This window comes from Toxotes jaculatrix, chromosome 5 (genome assembly GCF_017976425.1).
Source record: "Toxotes jaculatrix isolate fToxJac2 chromosome 5, fToxJac2.pri, whole genome shotgun sequence".
Classification (NCBI taxonomy): Eukaryota; Metazoa; Chordata; class Actinopteri; family Toxotidae; genus Toxotes; species Toxotes jaculatrix.
The window spans coordinates 14,382,102-14,401,279 of record NC_054398.1 but is presented as its reverse complement, the minus strand read 5'-3'; the positions used below and the strand labels follow the sequence as shown (position 1 = coordinate 14,401,279).

General features: G+C 40.3%; 1 long non-coding RNA gene across 1 annotated transcript; it reads right to left on the bottom strand.

The window, feature by feature from the left end:
- Positions 1-66: 66 nt before the first annotated feature.
- On the bottom strand, positions 67-19,154 carry LOC121182215. The gene is made up of 3 exons (XR_005894098.1): positions 18,963-19,154; positions 18,497-18,591; positions 67-1,376 (listed from the first exon to the last, which is right to left on the bottom strand). It is a non-coding gene; the product is annotated as an uncharacterized LOC121182215 (long non-coding RNA).
- Between the last annotated feature and the right edge of the window lie 24 nt (positions 19,155-19,178).

Here is a 19,178-nt window from a genome sequence, read left to right as displayed (position 1 = left end):
TAAAGAGAGTTAGTTTGATTAGTTAAATGAGTCTTTACTAGAACACATTTGTTAAAAATAGTACCATTTGCATGATGTTGTAAGTCCACAGTATTGAATATGTTTTGGCAATTCATAGAAGAAATATCTGATATTGTAGCAATTATTACACAACTAGAATTCAAACCTCATGAAAAAAACATTGTATAAGTACAGTATATACTTTCATTAATTCTATTTATAAGTTGATACACATAAACGTGATTAAACATTCAGTTTTCTATTTGGCATGACCAAGAACCACAGAGGAAATCAGAGGAAGAATCTGAGATAACCGGTTTTAAAAGCAAATCTTTTTACTCAAGTGTATTTGCAATTTCATTCCATCAGATTCCATTTAAATCTTTTTCAGTTCAATCTAGGGATTGTTTAATTTCAGTTTTTATATACACAAGAGCTTTGCTGCATCTTCTCTTTGGTTCAAGGTCTCTTTTAGAAATAGAACATAATACCCAGAACATACATCATTTTAGAGGAAGGGATCTTTATCCCTCGATGTGGCATTGAAATAGTAAATGCAAATCCACTAAAATGGTTACTCCTAATGAGTACGATCCAGCAGGGATGACAACATAAACAATGGTGCAGATAGTTGTTCAAACCAGCTGCACAGTGCTATTGTTAGGATTAGCATGGTAATCTCAGGGCTGGAAAAGCTCACTGTAGAGACACCTGATCAGCCAGGGCGGATAAGTATTTTTTCCTCTTTCATTTTGCGCAATTATTGCGAATCAAGAATTCCTCAAGACCATATTTTTGTGTTGTTCCTTTCATGGAGTGTCTTTTTGGTTTTACTTTATGTAGTTCAGTACCACTTCTGTGTGTTCTTTGCAATTCTAATCAAATGAACAACCTCTTTTGCATGATTAAGTTAAATTTAATTTGATTTCTCTGAGACGAACATTCAGTATCATGTTGCATTAAGTTAAAATTGGAGAGCAAAATGTATGAGTAAAATGCACAAACAGAATTGATGAGAGACACAATGTAGAGGAGGACTACATCCAGGCAAAGACAAGGAGGAAGGAAAATATAAAAGAAGGAAAAAGAAAGCAAAATGAGAGCTTGTGTGTGTCTGGATGGGCAGAAGGCCTGCAGAGCTTGGCAGGAGTCCTGCTTCTGACAGCAGCTGCGGCCTCAGTTTTATATCTTAAGGTGGTGCCTTGACTCCAGCCCTTCTATCTCCAGCTCTCATGTTTTCAATCAGAAGGGACCATAAATTATTGTCAGCAGTAATCACAGCTGTCCACTGTGGGCCTGCTGAGGGGTCCCAGCCTGTCCTGGTGCATCAAGTCACACTGGATGGTGGCACCTCTGATATGGGCAGTGGAAAGGGCCTGCAAGCAGGGTAAGACACAACATAAAAGTTTAGAGGAGGTGCTGTTTATCTGAGTACCTGAAGCAAATGAAAATGATCTGCTTGAATGAGGCGAAACTCTTACTTTAAAGGCATTTCACCTAAAAATGTTCTTCATCTTTTTAAAACATGTCAAAGCATCATGCACCTTGTCATTAAATATGTTTATAAAATTATGGTTTGTGTTGGATTTTTTTCCCCATTGCAAAATTCTTTATCGTTGCAATGCTCAGTAGTTTAGGAGAATGCTCAGATAAAACCTCCTGTGTTTATTTTTTGTTCATACTTCAGTGGAGTTTTGATGACAAGGGGTGAGTTGTTAATCACCGAATTTTAAATTTCGGGTGAGCAATTCCTTTTCATTTTGTAACACTGGAAAGCAACACAAAATGAGAGACTGTACATCTGTGATCAAACACAATCATTAATTGTTGCACTCTTGAAAAAAAAGAAAAAAGAAAAGATGTGGTTTCATTTAATTCTAACCCTGAATGAAATGGGAGAATGTCTGTTAGATTTTCACTAAATGCTGGCAATGCTCTCCTCCCTAAAGTCGTAAAGCAGACAAAGTGGGTTTCCCCTCTTTCTTCTGTCCGCAAAATTCATCTGGCTCCTTTGGCAAGCTGCCCGGGTAATCGTGGCACGGTCTGTGTTTTTCACGACAGCACTGTTATTTTGCTGTGAAAACTCTCAGCATGGGGTGGCACACCCACCTCTGGCAAGACACTGCTGTCAGAGCTGATCAGCAGAGAGCAGCCTTCCCTTTCAATTAGCCTTGTCTGTCTAAGAACAGGGCCAGGAGCACCAGCACACTGCCACACAGGCACCCAGTGAAGGAACAGCAAGGAGAGCAGGTGGGAGGAGAGGGGAGAGCTGGAGAAGTAAGCCCCAAAACTCCAGACAGGGACTGAAATACCCTCCACTGCTGTGCGCTAAGTCCCTCTGTACCAGAAAGGGCCCTGCCATGGCACGTCACAGTAAATACAGGCAGGCTCCATGGAAACACAGCCATTTGGCAGAAAAGCATGGGATGAGATATGGCACCAATGAGGCAGATAATTCCCTGAATAACTATATCTTCCCCCTCATGTGCTATCACAGCGATGAAGAGTGAGTGTGCATGTGTGTGTGTGTGTGAAAGAGAGAGAAAAAGAGAGCAGGCAGCGAAACAGCCATGTCACACATCACCCATGGAGTTACCTAAGAAACAACACACCACAGTTTGTATGGCACTAATCAAGACACAAATTAGAGGTTGTTTGGGCAGCTTATGAACAGCGTTGAAGGGGCTTGAGGAGGAGCCCTGGGAGTTAAAAGAGAAAGGGTGGCAGCCATGCCCCTAGGTTGTTTATTACAAATGCCACATCCAGGTGGGATTTGCAGAGTTGCACCCTAGCCAGCATCTTTCTCTCAGTGGAAAGAGCCTGAGGTGGAGGATGGTAAACATGGGCAGCTGTAACACAAGCACAAATGTCCCCGTGGGCTCGGCTGGGGATTTTCAATACAGAAACTGCAAGGAGAAAGTAGTGTATCGATAACCTTATCATGTCTGTGGACATTCTCAGCATTCAAAGTACGGCATGCAGATTCAGTATTGCACAACTCAAATGACCTACTGCCGACTTCACATGTTCAAAGTAGAACAAACCTCTAAATAAGTGACTGGATGAAGAACTGACTTCAAAGGCCCATCTCAGGTTAAGGCAGAGCACAAGCTCAACACCTTGAGCCTTTTCTTCCTGTTTCAGTGTTTAGTTCACCAGAGCCAAGTGTGCTGAATAAAAGCAGGCAATAAGTCACGGAGAAGAGAAGAAGACTATGTGGTATGCTGCTCCAATTTTCCAAGCTTCATTTTTCCCAAACAGTTGAAGAGATGCTCTACTGTAATGAGTATCATGTGTTTAAAGCGCTTGTAGAGGGCCATTGTAACCTATAAAACCAGCAGCTCTGTCAGACTGGAACCTGGAAAACACATCACTGACTAAAGCTCATAAAACTTCAATGTGAGTATGGGAAAGTGTGGTGAACTGACAAAATACGTGTGAAAATGTTCATTATTTAACTTTTTTGTCATGTGTCTGACATTATTCTTCTTAAGACAACTGCTGGAGACAAACTGATGGAGAGCATGTGATGTGATCAGAAGCTCCAGAACAGCTATTTTGTCAACAGCTTCTTACACGGTCAAAAACATACTTTTACGCTGCATCCGACATTATGTTTGAGACAGTTGAGACAGTGTAGTGTTAGCTCTAAATAGGAGGTTAATTCATTCTAGTGCAAGTTAAAGCCATGCATTTCAGAGAAAACACTGATTGGTCTGGATTCTTTTTCTAATGTACACATTTTTGTATTTTTTTTTGTCAGACTCATTGCAGGGAACAAGACAGGCTATTGGTATATTGTGCATCAATGAAGATGTGAGATTCTCAAGTGAATGTAATGCTATTAGTGCATATGTAATTCTATTAGTAGTGAAATGTAATACCACAGAGCAAATCTAATGAGGCAGTTACCATCTTTTTTCCATGTTTTTTTTTATTTTTATTCTTTAACAGAGGCATATAACGGGAACAGATGGACAACAATAATAGTATTATTTACAAAAGAAAAGTATTAATAAAACAACGACAGAAACACAAAGTCATTAAGAAAAGAAAGGGTGCGTGGGTGAAGGTACCAGTCATGATGGGCAGTGTTGAGCAAGCATATTGTGGGTTATTTTGAGTTGTCACATCTGATCTGATCTGATCTGATTTGATCTCAGTGAGTGAGTCAGTGTAATAGAGGAATCAGCTCTGGATGTATTGCAGGAAAGGGGACCAGGTGTTATGGAATGGGATCAGAAGATCCTTTAGGGTTAATGTGAGCTTTTCTAGGTTTGTGTGGTCTGTTAACAGATTGCGCTGGTTATTTTTTTTGACAGTGTTTTTTTTTTTTTTTTTCCAGTTGAGTAATATGGTTTTTCTTGGCCACAGTTAATGCTGTTAAGATGAAAGTTTGGAGATGTTGTGGGATATTAAGCAAGGACAGATTGGGTAAAAGAGACATGGAGGAGTGAGAGGATGCTGGGGTTGAGTCAGTTTTCCCCTGACCTCCGACCGAGACAGCCTGGTGTGCAGAGCCAGAATGCATGGAAGTGGTTTTCTATTACAGTGGGGCAGTGTGTGCAAGTGTTGCTGTCTGTTAAGCCCATGTGGTACATTTTGTGAGTGGTGATGTGTACTCTGTGTAGACACCTTGTACTGAATTTGTTGAATTTGAGTTGTATGACATGCAGAAAGCATTGTTGCATGTAGTTGGTCATTTGATGTCTGACTGATGTGCATTCAAACATGATGATTTGTCTGTTGGTATAAACACTATTGCCATGGAGAAAAGAATTTATAATTCTGTGACTGTAACTTTGTGGGTTGAAATAAACATATTTTTAATAGTAAGGGAGGAGTGATGTTGTGGAAGTCATGGATATCAGCTCTCTTTTTCATAGTCGCTTTCAACTGCACATACTGGTCGTGACGGTGGTGGAGTAGGTTAAAAATGTAACAGTTGAATTTAGGGAAGAGAGCCAGACAAGGGTCATGGCAAATGGTTTACTTTTGGGAGAATTTTCATTTTGAAGGTGAAAAGGTGGCCAGTTAAAGAGAGTGGGATTTTATTCCATCTATTCAAATCTTCTTTAATACTATGTAGTACTGGGGTAAAGTTGATTTGGAAAATATTATTTGGGTTTATTGAACATGGTATTTGATGGATTGAGTTGTGTAGTTATAGATTAGGTCTACATCCTCAACATCTCAAAATGGCTTGGAGGCAGAATGTCAGACCAGTTGAGGCGTAGCCAGATGCCTTGCCAAAGCTGTTGATTAGATTGTGACTGATGCAAGGGAGGTTAGATATAAAAAGATGTCATCTGCATATAGACTGATTTTATAATGGTGTGAATTTGTTTTAAGGCCTGAAATGCAGTCATTCTCTCTGATGGCTGATGTAATGTGACCATAGCCATCCTTGCCTAGCACTTCTGTTAACTTTGCATGATCTATTTGTCCTTTGGTGATTATGGATTCTGAGGAGGTGTTCTCGAGTTAAAATGATGGCAGGACATTTTGTCTTTGTATGTCTCCCTTTGATGAAACCAGGGTGCACGAATGATGAAATTACAGATTCCAGTCTTAATGCTAAAGTTTTGTTCATAATACCAACATTGGTGTTTATTAACAAGGTAAGGCAGTAGTTGGAGAAGTGTGCAGGGTCTTTATTTGGTTTGGGGATTAGTGTACTTAAGGTAGTATTCACATGGTGGGGGATTTTAAAACTACAGAGGATTTCTGAGATTCTTTTGAAAAATCAGTGTGCAAGAAGGGACCAGAAATGTTTATACAATTCTACTGGGTGTCCATCAAAGCCTGGGGATTTGTTATTGGACATAATTGCTTTCCTCAGTTCATCTAAGGTAAGTGGTTTATCTAGATGTCAGACATGGTCAGAGATGTCTGACTGTTTCACTCATTGCTGTGTGATCTTGCGTATTGTTTCCAAAGATCTCTTCCACTGATGGGTTATTATGTGATATTTCAGTTTATTGTTTCTTTTGATTAGCCAAAAGTTTACCAGTGTTATTACCAAAGCTGGTTTCTGATATATTCCAAGATGCTGCACCAAACAGTAAACAGCTACTCCATGCAAATTTAAAACCTACATCCATAAAACTCACACATACAACAAACAAAAGAGGAAAGACATGAAGGTGAAGTGGAGGGGGGAAGGAAAGAAAAAAACAGCAACAAGAAAAACAACAACAAAGGTCTTAAAAACCATGTGAGAACATTGAGCACAAAACAAAACCACTGAGAACAGTATGTCTTATTGTGGGGACAAGTGGGTGTAAATTAGGTGTTCTATTTTAATCCTACAATGCCTTCTCTTTGGTGATATTGTGACCTACTAGAAGGATAAAAAAAATTAAAAATAAAACCATCAATTTATTAAGTGAATGATAAAATTAATATGAACATACAAGCATAAATATACGCACCAACTCATACCTACACTACAGGATGCCGACATGTTGGATATCACCCGGTGTCTCGCAATGTTGCCATGCTCTCATCTCCTCTCATTGCACCAACTAGTTATTTTCAGACAGTTATTATCAATGTCACAGCATAGTGTTGTGTTTGTTAAGTGGCATGGATGATTCTGTAATGTCTTCTTTCCATTATGGACTGGACTCTGTATCTCAGCACACTTTCAAGCAGTGCCAAACTAAAAATCCAGCTGCTCTTTCATATCTCTGGTTCCATATGCATCCTGTTCAATCCATATGTAACTAAGGATATGTCTCTATCTCTTTGTTCTTTCGCCATTCACAAAATATCAATATATGCACAGTCTCGCTGAAAAGATTTACTTTGTTACTTTATAAATACTTTGTATTTTATGTCATTTTATCCTTATTTTTATGGTAATTTATTTTTCTTTTACCTTATTGTGGTTTTCCTCCTCTACCTCTAAATACTATGATCTTCTGAGCTGGTGCAATGAAATCCTGTTCCTAATATGTACCTGATCATAAAGGGAATGACAATAAAGTTCTCTGAATCTGAAACATTTGGTGGATGTTTTATTTTATTCTTATTTGGCCAAAATTCTTGTACTGATATGGTTTGACTCCTGAGCACCAACAAAAAATGAAACATCAGTCTATTTATTTGTGTATCAATAGCGCAGTATGTAGACTTCAGACTAATGTTGCATCTGTTGTTCAGATGCAACATTAGGTCATGTGAGACAAGATTTTGTTAGCTTATCTAAATATTAAATTCTCTACTTAAAAGAGTGTAAATTATGTCAACTCCACAAAACATCTATGTCACACAGCAGATTAAATGCATTTATGTTTTAACATTTTGCAGCTGCTACTTTGTCTGTACATGTCATACTTTCAAGGAATTAAAGGATAATGTGAGAAGACGTGCATTGAAGAGAAAACATAAGAATTTAGGGAAGGAGGAACAATTTGACGCGAAGTACAGGGGGAAGGACAACATCCTCTCTCGCCTTTCCAGCTGTGTGAGATGGGGGGCCCCTTTGGTGAACATTGTTGTCAGCCGAGACAAACTGCAGCTCCTGGGAGTGCCCCAGATCTGACAGAAACCTCCCCCTCCATCAGTCACGTCATCTGAGTCAGTGAAGGAGTCTGCGCCCTGCTCGCGGTCACACTAACCAGGAGAAACAAGCTGTTCCTCTCCAGGTGCTCATTAATGCACTTGTCCTTGATACCTCCACCATACAACAACACAAAGACAAACACGTGCCTGCCGTGTTCTAATTACACTTGCACGCACACACTCACAAGGATGGGCATCATGCATTTCACTAAGAGACTTGTAAATGTCAAACAACAGCAGACGCCCCTTTACTTTTCCTATCCTGCTGTTCCTGTTCTTGTCTCTTTTTTTTTTTCTATTTTTTGGAGAGGGGAGGGGGGTTACAAACTGACAGGGACTGATGTGAAGCAGAAAGAGACAGAGAGAATGTAGTGTTATGTGAAGATGGTTCAGGCCTTTGAAGTGGGGGACGTTGGGGACAGCTGATAGGAGAGCCAGTACTGAGTGGAGAGCTGGGTTGGAGAAATTCATCAAGCTTCCTCAGCAATTAGCATATGGGCCTAATTATCATATGAAACCAATCCTCCATAACCAGCCTCTGCCTCCAATATGACTTCCTATCCTTCTACATTATCACCCATCCCACTGAAAAATGGTGAGCATGAATGACCCTGGTATTGTCTTATACCTCTCCTCTCCAAGGCCTGCTTGAATAACTACCATACCTCCAATGTTCCTTTTTCCATTATGCAGTTAAGCCAGACAGTTAATTATCCAGGAGCAGGGAGGCCGGGTCTCTTTGCTGGCTGCGATAACGATATGCTTTGCTGGGCAGAGAATGAAGAGGGCCAGCCCATAGGGAGCCCTGCTGATGTCAGGCAATCTTTCAAAAAAAGGCCCAGGCAATTAGATGCACCAGTGCTACCAGGGATGACTAGTGTTATTGAGGATACTGGCTAGCTTCTCTAATGGGGGTATTTAGGGCAATTATGATAAAGATGTCAGGGCGACCTCCCCGCGACTGCTGCTTTTACAAGGGGTGCCTCTAAGTGCAAGATCACAGAGCAGAAATAAGGAGTGACTAAAGATGTGGCCAGTCCCGCGTGGAAGTCTCGCCACCAGCAGAACTGCACTTAAGACTTGTCTCATGTGAAAAATACTGCCTGGAGGTGTTAAATGGGCTAATCTGCCCTCAGAGTTGAGTTTTTATGGGAATTTTGGAGTCTATTATGACAGTCTCAAGAAAATAAACACTCCAGTGCTCAATTAAAGTAAAGCCTGGCTGATTTGTTTCCACTTAGCATCATAAGGATTCTGCACATCTGGCCCGGGGAGAGATCGGAGCACTGTTATTATTTAATGGATGAGGGAAGCTGACCATCTGTAAGGTAGCAGAGCCCCACAAAGGGGCCTTTCATGTGGCTACTGTTGTACACTGCCTGTGTCGGAATTGTTTCCATACACACATTTACCTCAGTCATCACCTTTCCACCATTGGCATCCACCACCTCACATCAAAGTTACAGCTCAGGTATGTAACCAAGAGCTACTGGTCACCACACACACCTATAACAAGCCAGCCCAACTGCAATGTTAGCATATGCCATCCACATGGCTGGCATGACACTAAACACACACTGACTAATGTTTGAAGTAGGTTCAAAGAGGCAAAAGCAGAGGAAAAGTGCAATGTGGACGCAGCATGTATCCTCCTTCCTCCTCTAAAACAGCCAAACAGCTGGTCATGTTCTTACAAAGTGCTCAGTACATTTCCATGATTGTTTTTGTACCATGTCCATGGATAATGCACCATGATATCCCTCTCGTTGTAATAACCTCTCTGGATAGATATTAGACCGTCAGGTAACAGCAATCCAACTATACAGATGAATGTGCTTCACTGAAGTACATTCCAAAAGTAAGTGTTTCTTTCTGTTGTAGTTCATGGAACAGAGCCATACACTAGTCAGGAGAGACTGGGGAGATTAGATATGAAGTTTAATGCAACAAAACCCTCAAAGTACACTGAGCCTCCCATTATAGTACTGTAATGAAGAATGAGAAAATTAGGCAGGCAAGAGACATGTAAATCTTAACCAAAACCATGGTATCATCTGTCTGTTAGTCTGTTCGCTTAGGTCCATACTGAAGTGTCATCAACTATCACATTAATTTCCATATGCAAACATTCATGGTTCCTAGAGGATCGTACTGACTGTGATGATCCCCTGAATTTATTTCTTGCGCCACCAGCAGTTTGACATTGGTGAGTCTGGATATCTAAGCAGCTGTTTGGTGGATTTCCACAAAATATGGGGCAGACATTCATGTCCCTCTCAGGATGAACCACAGCAGCTCAAAACCCTTAACTTTTCATCAAGCAGCACCACCGGGAAACAAAATTTGATTTCTGACTAATTCTGGTGAATATAGTGACAATACTGTCATCTTTATGTTTAGGACTAACTGGCAAATGTTAGCCTGCTAACATGCAAAACTAAGATGGTGAATATGACACACATTACACATCTGTATTTTCTGAATGCGCACATTACTGTGCTAGCATTACCATATAGTGCTGCTGTCCCTGACTACAGCCTCACAGGCCATTAGCATTTTTCCCTGTGTTAATACAGTAAAACTGCTGTAACTGGTCCTGATGTAGATGCTCTCAGATTTGTTACTTTCAATGCTATTACTGCCTCCTCTGTTGTAAGTATATCATTAATTTATCGTATGTGAGTTATGGCCCTGAAGGTAGAACCACAGCTACCAAAAAAAAAAACCTGATTGAATTTACTCATGAAATCTGCTCCTTTCCTGTGAAATGAAAGACAAACACAATAAGACAGCATTCAAGAGTTAACCAGCAGTAATTTAGCTTAAATTATATAAATACCGTCATAACTTCTCATGACTCTTTTTTTCTTAATTCACCCTCAATGATCTTTCATCTTACACTGGCCTTTTTTTGTCTTCACTCCTTCCACAAAATGCTACCAAAGCATTCCAGCATCACAATCAAATGGGCACGGGCGCCTCTCTGAAATACTAACCAATCAATCAGGCCAGGTTTGCCCTTCTGGAGCAACAAGCCCCCGTCCTACCCAACCATCAGTCATGCCCCACCTCTGGTTGTCCTCTTGCCTATTTTCACACCATCTCTTTCACTCCACTGCTAACACGATGACTTATTATGTTTTCCAACTTGATTCCCCTTGATGTTTGCCTTCTAACTCTCTCCATTCTTGTGAGTTACAATCCTTTCTGCCGATTTTCCATCATGATAGCTGGAGAATTAGCTCCAAATGTTTGGCAGAGTGTCAAAAGCAAGCAGGGGGGACCTTTAGAGAAAAGAGACAGCTTTTAATTCTGATCTTAATTTTATTACTTAAAATTAAGATCATCTTAAAGTTTATTGTGAAAAGGTTAGGTTTAAATACTTACAGAGAGGTTTGTGAAGATGGCACAATTGTTCTACAGTCACTAGTTCTACAGTAACTTTATCTAACATGGCCAATGAAAAGTTTCCATGCGCTCTTTTGTACAAGATCCATAAAAAAATTCAGGATGTTAAAAAGCTTTCCATGACAAATCGCCACTACTGCGTGGAGGTGTATTATCTTCTTGGGGGTAAGGCTTCACCCAAGTTTAATAATGATGAAAAAAGGTCAAAGCTTTTCCCAAAAGGGTGCAGCATATGCCTGTTCCATATAGGGTCACCTATATGCCTGTTTTGCTGCACTTTGCTCACTGGCAAGAGGTTCATTTAAAACATCAGCTAAGCATCAACTAACAGTTTCACAGCTTGAGTGATTACACAAGTGTTTGTTTCTATCATCAGCTGTAGATTGTTGTTGATTGGTGGGGTGAGTTTGCAAGGAGCTTCTTCACTCTCCAGATTTGTCACAGGTGTAGAGAGATGGGTTTAGGGAATTTGTCTTACCATAATAAACCTAAATTGTGAGCAAATCATCCAGAAAATTGCTGAACAAGTTCATAAATCAAAGCCTTCCAGACAACCATTCCATCAGCAGCAAAGCCTAACCTTACAAATTGCAGCCGTCTGAGTCATTTAGTTCCATTAGAAAGAGGTGTTTCTCCTAATGCAAATGGATAATCAAGAGCTCTGCATCAGGTCTGGACAGAGAACCAGCATGACCTGCTGCGTGTACACAAACCAAAGCCGTAGTGATGGATGGCAGGCTTGACAGAGTGTTGGTTTGTAATGTAGAGAAAGAAAGATCCCACTGCGACTCCCATCCACCATTGCAAACACAAACCTCTCAAAACACCACATGTATCATTGTCTGCAGATGCTGAAGTGAGGATATGCGACAAAGGAATTGCTTGAGAGAATAGGTGTAATGAAAGGGTAAAGATTTGTGCATGTGTATGTGTGTGTGTGACTGTGCGCATGCGTGCATGTGTGCGCATGTAATTGCATAATCAGGAACACATAACACCTCACTTGTCTGATTACATCAGAGACACAACAGGGGTGAAAATCAGTCACCTTTGCTACACCAGCTCTCCTCCTTTGCTGGTTTCTACTCCATCTGTGATCAACAGGAGGATAACAAAAGAAAAAGCAGAGAAAGAGAGTGAGAACAAGACCCACCATACTTCCAGGAAGGACCCTGAAGGGTTTGGAGCCCTGAAAAATAAGGCTAATTTGAAGGTCATTTAAAGAGCGCGAGGCAGTGCAGCTCAGGAGGGGGGCCTCGGAACAAGTGCAGGGGGAGCAGCTTAGGTTGCACTGCTGTGAGGTAGGTGCTCAGACGCTCTCCCCGGTACTCTTCATCAATCTCTCCCATCCACTGAGAGCCTCCTCTGACCCACATAGCAGTCAGAGGGAGGGGGTTGCCTTTCTTCCATTATTGATACCACTGCATCACACAACCTGCACTTACCTGAACCAAGTCAGCAGCGGAGCCACAAAGGTCAGAGAACCACCGGCAGAAATTTAGCCTCTCATTCACATTCACAGCCAAAGGTAAGTGAATGCATTTTGATACTACTGTTGTACGACCCATTCATTTTGGGAGTATATTATTCGAGGTGGTGGTTAAGTAAGTATGGTGTGGTCAAGTCTTAAGTACAAGCGATTCATTTCAGCTTTAAGCAGAGGGGGTCAATTTCAGCATCCTGCTCTAAGTGCACTGACTGTACAAAAGTGCCATATCACAAAGTTTCCTCAATATGACTTCAGAAAAAGTCCTCTGAAACATTACTGACCGACTTTTGGGACATTAAAAGGGCATCACAGATCGAATGTTAGGTAAGAGATGGTAAAATCTAATGATCACCTATCAACTTCCTGTACAAATGCCACATATTTTACCACATGTAATTAGAGAAACAAGTTAAATGTGTTTATGCTGGATACTTCCGTAGCATACCCAACTTAACTGTTCACTCTGAGTGAGCGAATGTGCAACTTGCAGTTTTTCCCCTGGTTAACACCAAGGTGTCGGGGGTGCAAGGCTGGACCACAGTGTACCAAGGAGGAGGAGCAGTACTATCCTCTCATCAGTTGGAGGGATGTCCTTGACAGTGCTGTCTTTGTGTGTGTGAGCATTTGGATTTAGAGGGTGTAGGGATACAGACAAACCCTTCTGCATCATTTTGGAAATGTCTGGCGAACAGTTGCTGATCCGTGTTTTAGCAGCTAAAGCTTGATTGCAGGGCCATTGGAAGAAGATGAAACTCTCCCATACACATATCTCCCTGTCACAATACCGCTAAAACTGCAATTATGAAGGAATGTACTCGCTGTCAGCACACAAAACTCAGTTGTTGGTTTAGTGCGCCATTGTCTAAACAGACAACGGCAATATCACCTCCAAAGCTCTCCGTAATCTTTGATTTTGACATTGAATAGAGAGGAGAGAAGAAGCTTTAGTGGTGAAACAATAGTAGATTTGTCTTCTGCATATGCTTCAAATTAGGCCAAGGTTTGGGTAAGGATAAACACAAGTTTAAGCCATTCTAAATCTTTGCCATACCAGGGAACAATTCACATTTGAATACGAAACTATTGTTTAACAAAGCACTGGCATGGAGCGGCACTGCTGGATGGAAAGACAGCTTATCTTATCGCCCTGGAACTATCATGTCTTTGCTGTGGACAGCTTCAGTCAGTTCAAAGGAAGAGGTGCCTGGCTTAAGTGTCTGGCTTTGTTTCTACCTCTTAACGACGGCATTACTTGCACAAATACTTTGATTACAGTATTGAAACACACATCTTATTCTATGTGCGAATAACATGCTTTATCTGAAGTGTAGCAGCTGTGAAGGCATTAGCATATTTGCCGTGAGTCAGAATAGGATACCTTTGTTAAAGTGGTAAAACCACTCGTGCAATTTAACAGCAACAGAATAGTGGCAATTTTTCCCAAATTTGGAATTTCGGCTCAAAATAAATATACAATTTTACAAAGATAAAACAGGAACATCAGAGAGTCGGGTAATACGGCTATATTTTTATTACTTACTGACATAAAACTATTTTTAAATGTACATTATTTTAATGATGTAAAAATACTATAAAAAAAACTTTTTACTGAATAAAATCTACTATCAGTTTCTACTTTAAACACTGTTATGACAGGAGCTCATGTTCATTGCTGAAGGGTGGGTATCTGTGGGTTAACTAACAGAGGAAGTGGGGACAGCTGTATAAAAGTTAGGTGCTACTTTGTGGTTTTAACAAATAACTGTGAACTTTCTGAAAAGCATGAGCATGATGTGAATAATGATTGAATCAGACTGTAATAAGAGGCATTTAACTGACTATGAATTGGATCCATAAATTTGTTTGTTACAGTTACATTGTTATGCAAGACCGTTCACACATTCCTGTGTTGACAGTTAAAGCTGGGTTGTTAACCCACTACAAAATATAACAATCAAACAACAAATTATCTCTTTGTGAATATAATAGATCCAAAGAGGTAATTTTGCAAATGTAGAATATTTTCTATTATTTTATTGAGCAAAAACACTCTTATCAAAGTAAAACAACATGAAATGCAAATTATATGACTTTAAACAGCTAATGATGCATGATAATCAGACCAAGGATTCATTTGTGCTGTGCATTTCTTTTAAACCTGATTGAGCTCAGTGGGAACAATTTTGCCACCAGTCATATGAATCATGCAGCATGTCAGCAATACTGTTCCTGCACAGGCTGGGGACAGTGTGGTTTGTTACCTTGCCTGTCTGTGACCGCACAGTTGTGTGGCAAAAGTTCAGCTCTCAACTTGAGGTATTTCACCCAATCTCTTTGCGCAGCTAGATGCAAGACATGGGTTTCATGACTAATCCTGAGATTTTTTTTCTTTGCTTCTCTTTCTTTTTTTCTTTAACTTTTTTTTTTTTTTTTTTTAATTAATCGATGAAACTCTACTGTAGCAGTACGTCAAGCAGCTGTTTTCCGGTATGTAAATATAGTGTTTGTGATGCTGCCAACTTCCAACAGACAAGGAGGTTTTCTGATTTCATCTAAAGCTTTGGGTTTAAAAGCGAAGTTGACAAGGTTGTCATGAGCCTCTTAAACTGTGAACAGGAAGGCCAAGTGCTAAAGTGCTTGAGGGCAGATTTCTATGGTCGAGTGTCTTGACAGATGAAAATGGAATAATTGCAAGCACAGGACTCAGCTCAGGCCGTGGACATTCTAAGCTTGTATTAAAGGCTCCTTTTACCATAATATTGTGTCGATTTTTTTAAAAGCTTAGCACTTTTGTATTGCACGCTTGCCATTTTTAGTAAGAAAACATTCAGAATCAAATATTTAGAGTCATTGTATGATTAAAATAAAGTTTACTGGCACCACTTCTCCTGTGTCTTGGAGAAATGGCCTCAATAAAGTTATTCACCATTAATGTTTGTTGGAATGGGTCCATGGAAAATGGAGAACTTTGAAAGTCTGAGGTGTATAGGGTAAACATAGATTAAATAACATGTTTGTCTTCCGCCGCCTGCATGGTCCATAACTAAACCTACAGTATGCATAGTTGAACCAGGGAGCTCTGTATCTCACATGTAAAAGGGTTACTCTACAAATCCAGACGTACACACATCAGCTCAAAAGCATATGTATTAAACACAAATTGTCCACTAAGGTGTCATAGTTTATAAGTGTTATAATCATAGAAAGTAAGAATGGAAAGCTCATACTTCCCAAAGACTTTAGAAGAGTAAAAAACACAAGTTATGCTGAGGAGGATACAGACCACTTGCAAATCACTTTAAAAACAAAGACCTGTGTTTTGACAGTTAGTATTGCTCAGTTTATGTTCATCCTACACAATGTTAAAATATCCAGAGATGTAACAACCCAGCAGCCCAAAGGTTCCTCTAACCACTGACACATTAAAGATCTATAAAGTCTTAACTCATCAACCTTTTATAAAGTCTGCCTTGTTGGAAAACTGTACTAAAATTTATGGATGAGACTGCATGTCGGAGGAGGGGATATTTGAAAACTGATACTGCTACAGTGTAAAAAAAAAAAAAAAAACACCATTAGATAGGAACTTGAAATGAGAATGTAACCCTTTCAGTAATTTCTTCATTTGCACTGTATACCACGGGTTGTCTTAGCAGCCTCACAGTGTGATGGGAATAAAACAGAGGAAAGATTAGAAGTGTTTGAATGGAGTTTGGCAGGAGTGAGAAATTTTAAGTGCTCACCCTCCACCTCTCGTCATCCACCCCCACAGACTCCCCCGAATGTCTACACATATACACAGATGTCAGAGACGTCTGAGCGACTCTACCCCTGTCACTGGGTGCCTGCTGTGAAAACAGCACGCCCGCACCCACCCCGCCTCCTCTCCTCACCCCCTCCCCTCTCTCCCTCTGCTCTGGACTCTAGCCTGACATACCAGACCTTGTTCGTTAGCGCATATTTTTACCCACCGTTACTAAATTAGGAAGCCAGAGGGAGCAAATGGAGTGTGGCTGCCAAGGCAGAAGAAGAAGGGTCTGATCAAGCCTAGGTTTGCTGAGGGCCCATGCCAACCCTACCAGCTTCATTAAGAGCCACTTGGGTTTCAGAAATAGAAGCCCAACAGGGACCAGGGCCAAATAGAGCCCTGAACGGCCAGCCAAAAACTCACGGGACAAACAAACAAATAAACGGGTTGTCTCATGGTCTGCCAGAATCAACCGGCAGCAGCCATCCCAAGGAGCCATAAGAAGTTATCTTAGGCAGTATTGCACACAGAATGTGCCCTGCCCCGAGTTTAAAAGCGGTGACAGTACACGTACTGCCAGCCCGACACAGAATAAATTAACCTAGAAAGCTGTCTCCAGAGACCAATTTCTCAAAGCAGCCACAGAGACGTTACTTCTTGTTTATTTGGCATGGATTTTGGGCACTGATGTAAGAAAGGATATTTCTACAAGGAAATGTACATTTCCTCTTCTCACTACTGGCATATAGTGTTCATGTCTATGAAAGCACAGAATGATGTGGAACACAGGTATTCCTAATCTGTATTTTATTTTATTTTAATTCTGAAAAGCCTTGATGTTTTTCATTTCCATCTACACTCACAATTCAGATCTATATGACTGCAAAATTATATACACATAAAAAAATGGATGAATTAGACTGTAAATTCCTTGTTATATGATAAAAAAAAAAAACAAGTTGGGGGTATAACATGTTGCAAAGTGGAAGATTTAATGTTTTATTAACGTGTGATTTGGACAGCAGACAGAGTCTGCAAGCAAATCATTTTTTAAAATCTCTAGCATTGTGGTCTCAGGACACTGTATCATTATTGTATTGTTTATTAATTAAAAAAAAACACTGTAGGAAAATGTGGTCTTTTATACATTAAAATCGAGGGGTTACAAACCATAGAGGAGTGTCTTTCGGGTTCATTGTTTACTGTCTCATCTGAGTGGCACCTCTCAACCTGTGCACAACAGTGACTTCAGTCCATTTAACATCCTCCCATTAAAACTAATGAGCTATTAGCAGCTGACTTTGAACAACTTTAAGGTCAATGTTGCCACTCCCATACAGTATCTTCACCAATAAGGATAGAGAGAATGGATGTCCCTATTTTCTATATAGGACGGTATTGACTGACTGACAGCACCACTATCTTTCTTCTATTGATGATGATGTTTTTGATCACATGGTCGATGCCAGTCATCATAAAACACTTTGATGGCAAAAGGACCATTTGTCAGACTGTTAGCATGTGTAGGTGACCAAATAATAGTACACAAATTAGAAGTAATATCATAAGAGGTCTGAGAAAACATGAAATAAATGGTCTAAGAAATGCAGAGGATGTACTTTGAATTATACTGAAAAAGGAAGGAAGCCCCTGAGGTCTATATATTGCTAGTTTAACATTCTGTGAATGCCCCTAGGAGAGGCCAAAACCCCAGCCATCACTTGATAAAAGAGCACAACAACAGGCATTAGAATACTCCCTTGAGCACAAGTGGAAAATCTACAGTATATCTGGGACCATTACGCTTGTGTTACTATATTGACATCTTGTGGAGAAAGTGGAATACTACAGTTCATGTTTTCAGAACACATTCAACATCGCATGAATAGTACAACACTCTTAATGACATGAGTAAAACTAACTTAAATGATACGCCTCTCCCGCTGATGGAGCTTAAGATGGAGTGGCATTTCGGAGAGTTGTGTCTTGAGAAAAACAAATAATAATTAGAAAAGGAAAAATAGTTTGGAAAAAAACATTCGCTGCAATCGGAAGCCACGTTTAAGCCCACAACCTCCAATTAAGATACCAAACACAATATTTTCTCCATGTTTGCTGGATCAAAACTGACAGCAACAGTTTCTACTACTACCAGAATAACAACAACAACAATAACAATAATACTGTATTCAATGTGCATGTTGACACAGGGGCCAACTTCACGGCAAGGCCTAAACATTTCTGCATCTTTCCTCATATTTTCAATTAAAAGTTCTGCTCACCTTCAAAGGTGTTTGCACTTCTCTCCGTAATTAGCCTTCGAGTAAAGCTGAAGCTGGATGAAGCTATGCTGGGAATAACTGGATGTCACCGAACCCTGTGAAGTAATAGCAGTGATAACGGTTTTTAAACCATGATAATGGTTTTTAAATCGTGAAATAACAACAGTTCCAACCGGTGTTCAAGGAATGATAATGGTCCCACCCTTACAGGTGGGCAAAGCTAACAGAGATTCAGAGCTGTCAACAAGCTACACGCCGGCTAGGAAACATAATCATGCAACACAGGTTTAAAAAAAAACACATAAAAAATATAAATAAAAGGAATAACGTGTAGGTAGAGCAAGAGCTCCAAAGTAGCAGAAACCAGTTTCTCACACGGTAACCTGAACATAAACACATTAGTAACTGGTTGGGACATAAAATTGCTCTGCAATTTAAACATTAAACAGTATAGCCTGTTACATACCAACATAAAAACGTGAGGCACATTTTCAGCTTTTGTGCTCTGAATGTCTCGGTCTCACTGGTACATGCGGTGTGTTCCTCAAAGACAGCGTGGTTCTTGAATGCATCCCACTTCCTTTATAGTACGTGCCTGTCCCTCAGAGAAGGTTCTCCAGAAGGAGAGTCCATATCGGTCCGTAAGGGACAGCCCGCTGCGGAGTCCGGCTTTAGGCGGGTA